The sequence below is a fragment of the Agelaius phoeniceus genome, chromosome 1 (assembly GCF_051311805.1).
Source record: "Agelaius phoeniceus isolate bAgePho1 chromosome 1, bAgePho1.hap1, whole genome shotgun sequence".
In the NCBI taxonomy this organism is placed as follows: Eukaryota; Metazoa; Chordata; class Aves; order Passeriformes; family Icteridae; genus Agelaius; species Agelaius phoeniceus.
This window is the reverse complement of record NC_135265.1, coordinates 74,442,919-74,457,816: the sequence shown is the minus strand read 5'-3', so window position 1 is coordinate 74,457,816 and position 14,898 is coordinate 74,442,919. Positions and strand designations below refer to the sequence as shown.

The 14,898-nt window shown below is 35.4% G+C and overlaps 1 long non-coding RNA gene across 1 annotated transcript in view; it reads left to right on the top strand.

The window, feature by feature from the left end:
• The window catches only part of LOC143694603 (uncharacterized), a 218,144-nt gene that overhangs the window by 130,838 nt on the left and 72,408 nt on the right, over positions 1-14,898 (top strand). Inside the window, exons 4-5 of the long non-coding RNA XR_013183171.1 lie at positions 4,238-4,380; positions 5,311-5,443. This is a non-coding gene — a long non-coding RNA (uncharacterized LOC143694603). The remainder of the gene's footprint in view (positions 1-4,237; positions 4,381-5,310; positions 5,444-14,898) is intronic.

Here is a 14,898-nt window from a genome sequence, read left to right as displayed (position 1 = left end):
TACGGTTATTAGCAGTGCAAGTGTCTGTGATAACTTTATCATCTTCTTGTTTGCTGTGAATTAGTGTTTACACTGCCTTCAGCACATTGGTTGTGTTTGTCCAATGATGTACAATTCTTCTGACACCACCATCCAAACTTCATTAATATTCTGTCCTGAACTATTCATTTACTAATGTTTCAGCATCAGTTCTGTTAACTATTTCTACCATCCCTGTCTTCTGGTTTCGACTTTGTGACTGTTGATTGTGCTCAGATCAGTGATCAAAGGCCTGAACATCAATAGAATATTATGAAACACTGGATAACTGGGTTAAGTTAAAATAGAATTTAAAAAATCAGTCTGTATTTTCTTCTCCAGCCTTCTTACTCAAAATTAGAGATACTGCAACAACAAGCCGGGCAAAAATATGTCTGCAATGTGTTCAAACATGTCACATTCACACGTGATGAACACATATTGAAAAGTATTTATTTTACAGTATCTGTAAGTCACTGGTCCTGTACATGTACATATACACAATTATGCATCAGCTGCACTGCAGTTTTAGTGAATGGCAGAAAATACTGTTAATTTCTGCCGCTTTATTAGTCTAACCAGCATGGTATAGGTGATTGGCACAGACTCCTGAAAGCTGCAAATGAAGGTGAAAGACCAAAACCATTTGGTTTGGGGACCTTCACAAATTTATTTCCCAAGAATTCTGTATCCTCCTGAATAAAAACCACTTTATTAATCCTATATTTTCAAGAAAGTTACAGAAGTTTATGATTACTGTGTCTTCTAGTTTGTTTAGCATTATTAACTGCAAACGGTGCAATTTTATAGAACTGGGTAGAATGCTTCCAAGAATTAAAAACAAAAAGCAGCAAGTTAAAAATGCATTACACCTCCATTTGTATTAAAGTGAAGAAAAAATTGAGAAAATTTTATCTGATAATCAGAAAACATATAAATAAGTAAAGAAACACAGAAACACCATTACAGCTGACAGAGCTGTTCTGAGGAAAATCATGAGTTAGAAAATCCATCTTGCATAATTAAAATACTGGACCCGTGCACAAGATAGTGTGAAAATTCCTACCTTGTTTTCTAGAGGAAAGTAAGGTAAATAATAAAACATATTACTGAGGAAGAAATTAACCAAGACAGCTGGTGATACTTCCTTACTCTAATGGATTTTAAGGAGAATCAGTAGTATGTAAGGTTGTTCAGACATTTGTATTAAAAACCCCAAAACACATATTTAAGAAAATAAATGTTTTTGTGTATGTATGTTTTGGTGGGTCTCTAGAAATGTCTGCATGTAATTTAATATGTACCTGTGTACAGTATTCTCAGGTTATAAAATCCATATTAAATTTTCATTTAATATATGGTCATAGTGATGCTATCTATTCCCAAAGCCTTAAATTAATTTCTTTTAAAAATTGAAATTCAATATTCCTTCTTCATTGAAAAATTGAAGAGACCTTTGGCTTTTCAAGACAAACATATTTATACCTGTAGCTGCAATTGTTTAATTTTCTTTTTGGATTTAGGTATTTTTACGTCAGCTTAATCATTAAAGTGCCTGAATATGTTGGCATTTTATAATACTTATTACACAGCGGCACAGTCCAAATAATCAAGGAAGTGGAAAATAAGCTGACCTATATCTAGGAAATGTTAGTTAATAAATGAATCAATTAATTAATTGAAAGGGATATGGCATCAACTGACAAGATAATAGAGAAAAAAATTCAGAGACTGAATGATAGTTATTAATAGTGCATTAAAAAGAAAAAAAGGGAAACAGATACTGGCCAAAGGAAAGAAATCTTCTTTTTTTTTTTTTTTTTGCTATTTAGTGAAGAGGAAGAAAATGAAGTGTTCCTCAAATTGAAATTGTCTGCTCATTTGTTCATCCTTTTTTTATCATCTTTTCTCAGTTTAATGAAGGAAAACACCTTAATTTTAACACAGTTGGATCCTATCCCTTGTGCTTTACTCTAATTACTTTCTGTGTAGAAGCCAGTCAGGAGACTTAAATGGTCTCATAGAGACTCTTGTGAAGGCAGCCAGATGGTGACATCTGCTCCAAACTGATACTAGAATTTCAACACTGAAGTTGTTTTTAAACAATCTATGTATTTCATTAGGTAAGAAAGTTATATGCAGTTTTATACTTATATAACAGAACATTTTCATTAGGCAATCTAAGATCTGGAGTTTGGATACCAATACTACATGATATTTCATGTATGTATAGCACAGAATTAAGTTGGTCCTAATAGTAGTCTTGGATATTTGGTTGGCAGATAGTTTTTAGTGAGAAGTAATGCTTAATTTGCAGAGTAAAGACAGAGAATGGTATGGAAAATCCCTCTTTTCACAGTAGGTTTCAATGACTTTTTAGCCTGCTAACATTATTCAAGAATGAAAGTTTGAGTCCAAAAACATCTGCACTCATATACTGAACCCAAAGTTCAGGACAAGGAGTAGGTTTTAAAGGCAATGTGTTTTCTTGCCCAGTTTATATGTATTTCTCACGTACTCCTTCTGCTCAAGTAATTCTGGGTTGAAAAATAATTACATTACTGAGGATTTGTGCATTGTAGTGATGTGTGGTTCTTATTCTTTGTCCTGTAAAGAATACTTTCTCAATGCTCTTACACATCATTCTCTGTGTAGTACCTGAGTGCCTCACAGTCTTTGAGCTATTCAGTCTCACAATACTGAGGTGAAAGAGGAAGGTCGAGAAAGCCAGATCACCTCTGAGGTTCCTACAAAAGACAGTGTAAAATATTGAGACTGAACCTTGATTCTCTTGCATTCAAGTCACTGTTAAATGAACTTCCTTTCCATATTTTATGGAGGTTTACTTTGATGATAAATTATTCTCTGGTACAGCCCTTACGTTGTTTAAAAATAATTTTTTTTCTTGTTTCTTTTTCCCACTGGCAGAATCAATGTAATTACTTAGAAACAGCCATGCTAAAATCATGCATTGATGGATTATGTATAAGGTGTCCAGATGGTAATAGCTTTATATATTGTTTCCAGCTCCTCTGGAAAATTTAGAAAGAATCCAGAAAAAAAAATCTAAAAAAATTGTCATTGAAGTTAAGAACATTTGTGACACTTGTTTTAGTGGTAATTATACAAAATACATAATGCATTATGAGTTGTTTTGAGGACAAAATTTTGAGGTCTAAACCAGGTCATCATTGGCTGGGATATAGCAGATACAAAAAAATAAATCACACATAAAAGTGAAACTGTGAATATTTTATACATTTAGCTGGCTGCAAAATGCTAATTTTTCCTGGGAGATAGGGAGAAGTGTGGAAAATTATTTGTCAAGAAAATATGTGTGTGTGAGGGGGTTTAGAAAAGGCTATATTATTTTTTTTTTGTTGTTTTTTATAACACATTTCATAATTTATTTGAGAAAATGTAATTATGTTGAATTTTATCCCTTAAGTCAGAATTCTTAACTGAGAAATATGTTCAAATTGGCATGAGAAAGTATGCTGTTCTGTGTATTTCTGTTTCTGAAAACTCTCTGAAGACCATAGCTGTAAACAACACTGTCTCTAGTTGTCTGAATGCCTGGATTAGCATGGCACTCCTACACGAATCCCTAGCATGGGTCAGTCACACCTTAAAGAAGAGGAAACTACACACAGCTAAAAATTTCTGATATTATTATGGGCTGTAGTCCCCATTCTGAGTGCACAAGAAAGCTGTAGGGAATAGCATTTGAGAACATACAGAATAGATTGCTTCCTTACCTTGGCATAGAGCTACACGATGCAAAATTGAAATAACAAAAAAAAAAAAAGAATAAAAGAAAAAAATAAAGACAGCTGTTTCCATTTCTATAAAAAATTTTCAGAAATAGATATAAAGATTTTGTTCTGAAATATAATATAATTTTACAGTGTAAAAGACTTTGCTGTAAAACAAGAGAGGACTGAGCTTGAAAGACTGATATGAGCATCAATAAATTTACTATAACTGAGTTATTGCCTAATCTGAGAGGTGACTTCCATGCAGCTTGGGAGAAATGGGCAGGGCAGAGTGGGGAGCAAGGATTTTTTGGTGCATGGTCCCAGAATGTGCTTAAATTGAATTATTCCTATATTTTTTACCTTTTAAAAATTAATGATCTAACACTATTTGTAAAAGATTAGATGAAAACAGTTCAAGTATCTCTAAATTACACTAAAAATGACCCTTGCCTTTCAAGCAGTGTGGACACCTGCTGCAGACCCTCTTAAAAATATGGAGTATATGGGAAGAAGAGTGATGGTGTGACAAAGTAATTCTTTTCATCCGGAATTTTGTGCACAGAAGAAAGCTTCTGCTTATTCCTTCTTACTGCAAAAGACTGTTGTGAGTACAGTTTCCATCTGATAACTCTTATAATCATAGGAAAAAGTATTGCAGTTTTCACCTGTTCCTCCCATTTCAATCATACACTGGTTCTACTAGTAAATTAAAAAAAAAAAAAAAGAAAGCCTGCTGGATATAAGCTCAGGAGGGAAACTGGTTTCATCTTTATAAGAAAGCCTTCCTTCTGCTATGTTTGCAGAAGTTTACAGGTTGTTTGAATAGGAGAAAAAAATAAGAGAATACACTGTGCTATTTGGAAGATTTCAGTGCTACAGATGTCAAAAGAACTGCTTCTCTAATTTTCCCATCATTATGAAATTACTTAAGTCACAAGCTGTGCAGTATATTCACTCAGTATATTCACTGTTGTCTCACCCACAGACATTGCTTCTGTGCCGTGGAACTCTAAAGAAAAGATTGTGATAACCTGTAAACAATAGATACAGTTTAGTGCTGAATTCAGAAGTCTTTCTGAATATTGAAAGCTTTCATCTGTTTCGCTTTCTGTGGTATGCAATTATCAAAAATTTAAGAACTGCCTTACTAATATGTTGCATGTTATATTTTGCAAAGTTTTGCATGCACCTTTCTCAAAAAACCAGACAAGATAGTGCAATTTGTCTTCTGTGGAAAAAAAAGGTACGCTAAATCAGTATTAATCAGAACAGGCTTTTGGGTATATATCAGTCTTCTAAGGCTGCTCACAGTGGAAGGACTAAATTGACAAAGAGATGGGATAGTGACAAAGGGGCAAGCAGAGGATTTATTCTTGCATAATTTGAAAATGGGGTACTGGCCCAATAGAAGAGTGAAAGAAATGGTATGGAAGTGAATGAACTCTCCACAAAGAGCTCCGTGGTTTTGGCACAACAGGCTGCAAGTACAAGGTCATGGGATTCCCAGTCTGATCAATGTCTTCTCTGCTCCCAGGCTCTGTCCTCAAAGACAAGCAGGAGGAGGAAAGAATTAATAAGGAAACTAGAGAGACAAGACTGTGAGCCAAAAAATGTCCATAATAGAGAAGATGTAGAAACAATAGCTGTGTTATGGTTGCTTCAGCAGAGTAAGTATTTCATCCTATTTTTGAGAATTTTTATATGTTACAAGATCTTTTTACTAAGAAAAGAACCCAAACAACCAAATATTGGCATTGAATAACAAGCTAAAATACACATTTTCTCTCCCTGATCAGGAGAAAATGTAGTGTTCCTCTTGTTAGCCTTTGGCTCAGTTTCATTTGAAGAACACAGTTGATATAAAATAATATGTACAATCTACATATATTGCTTCTGGTTAAGGAAAGTGGCACAAGACTTCAGGAAGTGAAGAAAGTATCTGTAAAAATTCCAATAATTAAATTATTTGTTGTTTTCTTTATATTTTAATCCTTATTCCAGTTACTGACACATCAGATATTACAAATCAACATTCATGTCTAACATTTATGGAATTAATATAGTCCATTGACACATATACCATAATAAATCTCCAAAAAGGTAGTCTATTTGTTCTGACACATTCTTCTGCTTTAATATTTGGCCTTTCCATTAGAGGACAGAAGAGATATAGTTCTTTAAAGATGATTTTTGTATTACTCATCTAAACTAGTAATGCTAATGCTGCTAACAGGGGCCTTAAATCAGAGTATCATACTGCTCTTTTCAAGACAATATTTTCAAGCCGAAATGGTCATTGCCAAGGTGAGTGATAATTAACAACAATAAACTGGGAAAAAATCAGTACTTGAAATAAAGAATAGGAAAGGAAGAACATGTTTCATGGGAATTGGTGTCTTTTGATATCTTAATGATGTGCAGGGTGTGGTAAAGTTCTTCACAGAAAAAAATAAAATCATGGGGCCAGGGCCAAGGCCCCACTAGGAGGGGGTTTGAAGGGTGCTGTGACAATTTGCCAGACTGTGATTTCTGTGGCCACTGAAGCCATGCTGCTAGAAGATGTGCAAAGAGGCAGTGCAGAGTCACACAGGTATCCCCTCTACCTGATGGAGAAATCTATTTAATCTCCAAAGGAGGACTACCTGTGATAGAAGGATTTCACACTAAGGCCCTTTCTCCTGTCTCCCATGCCTCATCCTACCCACCATGAGGCAGGAGAGCATGAACACATGCACACTGGTACCAAACCATGATCACACCAGGATCTATCCCATGCCGAAGCATCACAGACTCTGTAGCTCTCTAGAAGGGCCTTTTGCAAAGCACTGTGGCTGAATGCCAGTTATAAATTGCAGCTTCTCCTCTTGATGCCCCCAAAAGTTTAAGGGAAGCAGAAAGTGGAATGAAAGGAGAGGTTATTTTGAAAGCTTAATTTGGGAACAGGGGGAGAGAACCAGCATGAATTTCCAGAACACAGAGACAGGATAAACCATTTGGGCAAAATCAATACCATATATACTTTGATATAAATTGGCTGGAAAGCTCAGCTCTCAACATGGCAGATGAATTTTAACCCTGGAGTTAGCTGGAGTAGGAATCTCACTGTTAGTAAAGCAAATTCCCCGTGTTAGACATTCCACATTCCTGAATGAACCTTCCTTATTGACATGTCCAGAGAACCTGGGTTTTGTTCCATAACTTTTGAAGAAGGTAGAAACTAACCTCTGGAAAAAACATGCTGGACTCACACATGAAGCAATGATCTCATCTGCAAAGAAGCAAACTATCAGCTGAGGTGGAAAATACATTGGGAAGGACCTGTGCAAATGCATGCATGTTTTCCAGGAATTGTAAAATGCATTCCTATCGCCTAATAAATAGGATAGAGCTCTTTAAGTCAAGGGAAGCTTCAAAGTTTCCCAAACTTAATCTTTCAGTTCCAGACAAATTGAAGCCCATATAAGGGATGTCTGTCACATTAAGATACTGGTCCAGCACTGTGATCCTTGCTGAGTTGTGTGATTTGCATTGTTGTATTCGTGTTTTGATCAAAACTTCTGTGTTTGAGTGTGGCTGCATTGTAGCCTGATCCTGGATGGCTCCTTGAGCCTTGGCATGGGTGCGGTGCCTGCCTGCATGTGCATGTACTTCTGCTCACTGCAGTTTTCCACCTTCATTTCCTGCTGCTAACACTCACAATTTTCAAAAAATTAGTGGTCCCAGGCAATCATAAGCAATCCTTTTAATGGAAAGCAATAGCTCTAGTTTTTTTTTTTGCTTAGAAACGCATGAAAAAACCTGCAAAACCCTCAGCAAATCTCAATGAGGAGCTCCATCATCTGATGCTTTTACCTTCCAAGGGGTCCTGTTTACAGCTTATCATCACAACAGGCCATGAAATTATAATAGCATGTTTACCTAGATAATTACAATTTTGATCACTGGTTCCTTCTGTCACAGACCCTTTCTGTCCTTGTCTTAGTGGGGTTGCAGAGTTTCCTTCTTGAAGGATCTGTGTTGCTGTGAACTTAAGGGTTAATTGAGTCTTCAAAACTGTTACAGCATAAATAGATGCATGTACTGACCCTCATCAAGATGCTGATCTCATCTGTTAGTTTTTAAAGTCAGAGATAATGCAGTTATGTTAGGTTACCTTTTCCAAAGAAAGTTAAAGAAATATGAAAAGGTTATTTACAAAATTACTGTAAACTGAGGAGAAGGAGAAAAAGGCCACCTTGCTGTGAAATTGCAGTCAAGGAAACAGCTTTATGACTCAGAACTAAATTAAACCTCTTCTTCAGTTGTGTAAGTTATGATGAACAGAGGAACAAAAAAAAAGGCAATAGGTAAAAAATACATGGACAAATTAAAGTGCAATTAATGTTCTTAAAGTTGAAACAGAGTAAATTATTCTGCAAAAGGAGAAATAGCAAATGAAAACATATATATAGTGAGGAATTAAAATCTTAAAACCTCACACAAGCCAGGGATAGTACTCTCAGACTGAAAATAAGGTAGACGTGTGCTAACAAAATTTGCTCATAGCAAAACCTGAAAACCATTGTAAACATAAAGGTAGAACTGGAATATTGCAAGGAGGTGTAGAACTTTGAGAAATGAAGTGATAAAAATGGCAAAAAAGTAATCATTCAAAGTACAGTCATCCATTCAGGGACTAATGAAAAGAACATCTGTTATACCATAGCACTTAACAGGGTGGAAATGAAGGAGAGAGGAAACTGCAATGCTTGGTAGTCACTATTTGAATGTTTTCCAGTTATCCATGTGATATGACATCCTAAAGGTGAACACAGTTCATAGGCATTTTGGAGAGGCATTTCTGCAGAGAAAGGAGAGTTTTGAATGTGTTGTACAAAGCACTGATCAGATCTCTGTAAGATTGTTTAAAATTCTGTCCACCTCCCTTCAAGAGATAACAGTTTCAGACTAGAATTGATGAAGAAAGTGTCCACTAAAATGAGAAGAGAATGGAATGTCCATCCCTTGGGACAGACTTAAAAGAACCTTGCTTGTTTATCATAGACAACAAAAAACTGACAGTGAATATGATTTATTTCTGTGCACTGAGAGAAAAGCACTAGAAAGAAAAGAGCTTTTGAAGCTTAAAGGGCAGCACTGACTTAAAAGCAAATGTATATAAACAGTCCCTGACTAAAGTTACTCAATGAATGTAGACCCCCCTCAGAAGATTGAAAGGGTGCAAATACACCTTGAAAATCATATCTGAAGAGAAAGTGCCAGTGATTCACCAATAAATTGAAAGGAAGTACTCGCTGCAGTTTAGGTTAAGAATCTATGATTTAATTGTCTGTGATTGCACAGGAGTGTAGACAGTAACCTAAGTCTTTTATTCCTGTGTTTTTCATTACCCATGTGATAAAAATTGGGGTGAAGACCCTTGAGCTTTTCTGTGCTAATTAACTGTGTTCCAATACAACACATCTTTCAGCAAACCAGTGCTGAATTTTAGGTAATTAAGTTCAGCAAATCTTGCTGCAATGACTACTGGCATCTGGGAATGTTTCCTTGTGACATTTCTCCTTTACTCTAAACCTTAAAAGTACTTTTGAAAAGCCATTTTTCTACAATACATATGGGCATTTAATGAAGAATGTAAGCACATATTCTGACCTTTCTTTGTGTATAATGTAGAAGTAATAGTATTATAATATCAATGTAGGTGAAAAATGCTAAAAATATTGCTCTAAAATGTTTCACTGTGTATCTAACGTAATTACTTTTGGTCTCATATTTATTATGAACTGCACAAATGTCTTTTAGAGAGCATTTGTTACATTTTCTTCACAATGATACTTCTAATATTGTTAAAGGGTTATTTTTATTCCAGTTATACTTGCCAAGAAAAACATATCAAAGTAATGTCACGTTTTACTCTCAAAAAATACCAAATTTCCTTTTGAGCAGAGAGAAAGCTGGGTGAAATCATATAAAGTAGGAAAGGTAGCTAACACTTGAATCAAGAAAAAAATGTTTTAATTTTGCTTCTTTTGGAAACCCTGCCATAGGGAGCATGAGTTCACCTGGTAATTGTATTCCACAAGAAGAAGCTTGTCACAAGAGGCCCTAATTCTGCCTCAGAGGAGGGTGACCAATATTGCCATTTGATGCACAATTATGGGTTCGAGGTTCTAGAACTCAGAGCAGAAGCTGCTGTTTCATTGTGGCATTAGCAACCGGAAGCATAACAATTTTTACACACACAGTTTGCATTGTGACGTTCTCTTTTTATCCCCATATCAGGCAAAGATAGGAAAGGAGGAGACAGGTCTGAATCTCTGTTTTCTGCAGTGGACAACACGTTCTGATCCACAGACATATTAAGCAGAAGATTCTTTTTTCATCCCATTAATTTTTTCCTGATTTGGGGCAGTGACAGTTCTCTTCTATCTCAGGCTCTCTCAGAGTAGTTAGTTCTGCATGCTGCTATGGAGTAAAGAGTAAACATTAAATTAAACCCCAAGTTGTGTATGTATGTATTTCACTGCACAGCACCAGGAAGGATGAACACAGCAAGCCTGCAAGGCAAGTCCCCAAATGAAAAGCACTGTGTGATTTCCTGGCATCTATACCTGACAGTGGTCTGCTGTGTAACTGTTGATGGAATGACTAATTTGACACATGTAAAAGTAAAATCAGATTAAAAGAATATGACTCTTGAGATGTGAGCTTGCTCAGACAAGAAAAGTGCCTGCTGTTTTTCTAGAACACTCTGATTAAACTCCTAACACTTAAAATGTGCATAATAAGAAATTTATGAATCTCTCAAAATGCCTGGCTCAGTGAAAGAAGGGCATAAGCTAAACATTGTGACTGCAGTTTATAAAATCTCAGCTTTTATAAACGGAAGAATTACAAGACTTTTATTTGGAAAGACATGCTGACAGCTGTAAGAAACCAGATCTTGCTAGCTGTACTAATGTTAATGGTGTCATTAAAATCAGTGTAACTGATGGTGTGAAGAGGGCAATCAAGATTTGGCCCCATACTCGTGCTTTGTAAACATTAGCATTACAGAGATTAATATAATACTGACTAGCCAATGACATGTTAAAGCCTTAGTAAAGTTAATTTGTTTGGAAAGCTTTTCTTTTAAAATCTAAAACAAATGGTTCAAGTGAAATGTGAGATGTACAGGATGTAGAGAAAATCAATAAACCAGCAGACTGTAAATGATGTGGAAATAACTTCTTTATGTTTTCCTGTTTTTGTAGTTTATAGTTAGCACCAGTACATAAACTTAACAGCTATGGGCAAGGGAAGAAAAGTAAATCCAAATGTGGGGAGTGTTGTGATGAGCTACCATTTCTTCAATGAATTATCTTTTTTTCTGTGAAACATTAGATTTCTTTTTATATACTACTAATTAAAAAATACTACTCTGTGATGATTGGTTAGCAATGGCTTGGGTATTCTATTATTCATTTTTTTCTATGTTTATCTGCACATTACTTCAATCCTCTTACTAACAATTTTCCAAAAATAGAATTCACTGATCCTCTGAATTCCCATCCAATATTGCTGCTTGAAGGGATGAGAAATATTTTTAAAATAGGTACTCAAAATCATACAAATATTTTAGATTGTTTATGTTTCTTATAAGGACTTTATGGTCCCTCAAATTTTTATGTTCCTAATGGTCGTTCTGCAATCTTCATAATATTGATGTATAGTAGGGAAAATTGGGTCTATCTTAAAAGCATTCACTGATAAGGGATGCACCTTTAGTCATGATTTCATAAATTTATACAAACCTATGCTGAGTGTCAGTACAGCTGAATGCCATGGACAAGTGGTACTTAAGAGAATTTCAAAGATCATTCCAGTATGTGGCTGCTGATAAATGACTGTGTAAATCTGTGTTATGGCTTCTAAGATTGGACCTTTCCTCAAAATTTTAGAATAGGAAACAGCAAGTGGGAAATTTGCAAGTAACATAAGTGTATATAATGTGGTACAGGCTGTCCGTCCCCTGTCACCTATAGGGGTTTTTTATTTTTATATTAACCAATAAACAAAGAGAATTTTTATATTTTATAAAATATATTTATTTATATATAAAATATATTTATTTTATATTTTATGTGTGCATTGAGCTTTGAGAAATAAGTTCAGAGATAGGAAAGAGCTTGGTTGAAGGCAGTGGAGATTGGATTAAAAGCAAATCTGTCATACAACCTCCTCAGCTGTAAATTCAGGTGGAATGGTCCAGATCTCTCTCAGCTTTCTTCAAGCCTCTGGCAGGAGGAAATCTATCTGAGTCTGAGGGCAGGTTTATAGGAAGTCTTTGGAAGCTGGCATGTAAGTGCAGTGCAAAATTATTATCGTCAATGTACTGATGCAGAAAAGTTTTGATGAAAAGATTAGTAGCAATTTCAGGCCTGTTTACTTAACTGCAATTAACAGAGAAGATGCTGGAGAGTGGTGGCATGGCTATCTGTAAAAGAAAAGTATATGTGTCATAATAAAATGTAGTCAGGAGGGTGGTCACAGGGAGACCATTCTTCAGTCTGGCATCAGCTCATCCTGGTTTGCTTATTTTTAATCACATGGGAAGTGTTCCTGTTCCAGCCACAGCTACAGAACAGATCTTTGCAGTTTTCAATTCTCAAGATATCTGTGTGAAATCTCCAGAGTGAGGCTTTGATGGGGACTGCAAGGGTCATAACCTGGCAGAGGAAGATGAGTCAGTCAGTGAACCTGAGAAGAGACTCTACATTTAACTTCTGAACCTGTTAATGGACACTTAGAAAGAAGGTAACTGTGTGAAAAAAAAAAAAAAAATCAAAATGGAGTGCCTGATAAACTAGTTAACTAGTCATGACAGAGATTTTATCCTAAACAGGATCAGGTAGGGCACTTAAGTGTAAATAATATGCTAAGTATAGATCAGAAGTGGGAATATCTGGAGTAAATTTAGCTTACTTCACTAAATACAAAGCATCAAAATCTTTTCATATGTATTCAGTTTGAGCTATTGTTTGTTTTTTTTTTCTCCATGCTTTAATTCCATACAGAGCTCATAAAGCATTGTATAAGGAAAGGTAGAAAGAGATCCATGAGCTGAATGAAATCACTGAAGCCATGTCTCCAGACACCATCTGAAGACCTGGCCCACAGGATCCTTCATCTGGAATGGTATAAGACACTAGTTATAAATCCCAAAATGTATTTTCCTGATCTCTGATTAAAGTAGTATGCACATGCTTGTGATATAAATATTCACATTGCATTAAATATCTGTGGTTGGAAATCCTGGAGCTCAAATTATGAATGCATAATTTAGTTCCATGAATAGTAGTGAAACTTAAATCAAAAAGGGATGCAAACTTAAGAAAAGAGCGCAACTGCAAATATAAATATACATTTTTATTGACAGTTGTTCCTTAGGAAGACGTAAAAGTAACTAAAATTAAAAAGAAAGAGGAAATCATTTTATACAACAGCAGTTGTAGAAACATTGGGATTAATGGGAAAAGGATGACTAATTTTGAAAATAACCTTCACCTTTTTAGATGCGTTAAGCTGGAAAGCAACTGGGATCAATGGAGTATAGATAACTGAGAAAAAATTTACAGTTGCAGTCCTGACCCTACAGAGTGGGAATTTTGCCATAGATTAATTGGGGCTGACATTTTATACAGTGCTTCATCACTAACAATTCAGGGATCTGATCCACAAGTGATTGCACTGCTTGGAGTTTTTCCATTGCTTTCACAGATCTTTGGATCAGACCCATGCTGCAGATGCCTGGTTCTTCCATCTGAGGGGTAATTTCACATGTAATTGTTAGAGCTATCAGAAGAGCCTCAGGCAAAGTTGGGAAAGAACATCTACATCTGGACAGAGACCTTGAGATGTAAGCAGGGCAATGATTTTATGAACACTCCAATGATTTTTCTTGGTCTAAAAATCCAAATAAATGTATTCCTTTATCTTTAAATATTAACAGCTAGCTTTGCTAGAAAAAGTGAAACTTTTTCCTGTGAATTGACCCAGTGGGAGAACTGTTGCCTCAGCTGTACCCTCCTTAAGTTCTATTAGGTTAAATGTGGAGTATTCCTACTTTCATACATGTAGCATCTGTAATGTACATACAAACATTTTTGTGAGAATCGCTGATTTAAGCTCAGCTATTTATTCAAATGTGTTGAACATAAAGTATCAGAATGATCCCCTGACTTCTGAGAGGCTCTTCATCTGTTATGTACAGCTCAGATTTTTGGCAGTATTAGGACAAGGGTGTTCATTAACTGTCAAGACAAAGGTCAGATACTCAATCAGACTAAATGAAGAGCATTGTTTGTAAATCTCAGACTTTACATGTTTGGTTATCCTGTAAAAAAACCCAAAATACTACTCTATAAGCCTGATAATTGGAGTAAGCAATTTGATTCTTTTCAGGCCTAGAGAATAAATGCTGATACTAGCCAAGAAAGAGTAATGTAACAGCTGTTTTTGCATACCCAGTAATTGTTGCTCTCCTAGAACGCTGTGAACACCTGCATTTTTCTGTTGTGACTTCAAATAGATAAAAGACGTCAAAATAGGCTGGTTTTATAAAATAATGGGATTTCCAAAATTTATTTACACCATACTATATTTAGCGTGAAAATATAATCCTGCTATGTCCATTAAATATGTTAATTTGAAAAAAACATCACATCTAAAAAAGTCTTTTACTTGGTGTTGGGGGGAAAAATAGTTTAGCTTCTGGGATCTTCAAGTGCTGCCCATCTTTCTGTAATTGTATAACACTATCACTATTCACTATTCTGTCTATTCTTGCATAGAGAATTGAAACATCACTTGAGTTTCCTCTGAGGATGGATTAACAAGATTTGCTGTGACATGACTTGATTAATTAATGAGGCTAGAGTATTCTTTGGTCCTGGTGTGCTGTTCTTGAACTTCTTAGATGGGAAAATTCTAACCTTCAATATTTGAGAAGTCAACTGGGTAAAGCAAAACTCTTGTATGACCTTCACTAATAATAAAACTGAGAATCCATTATAGAAGATACCTGAATAGCTATACACATTCAAGGTGATTTTTTTTTCATATTTGAAGAATGAAAGTGCAC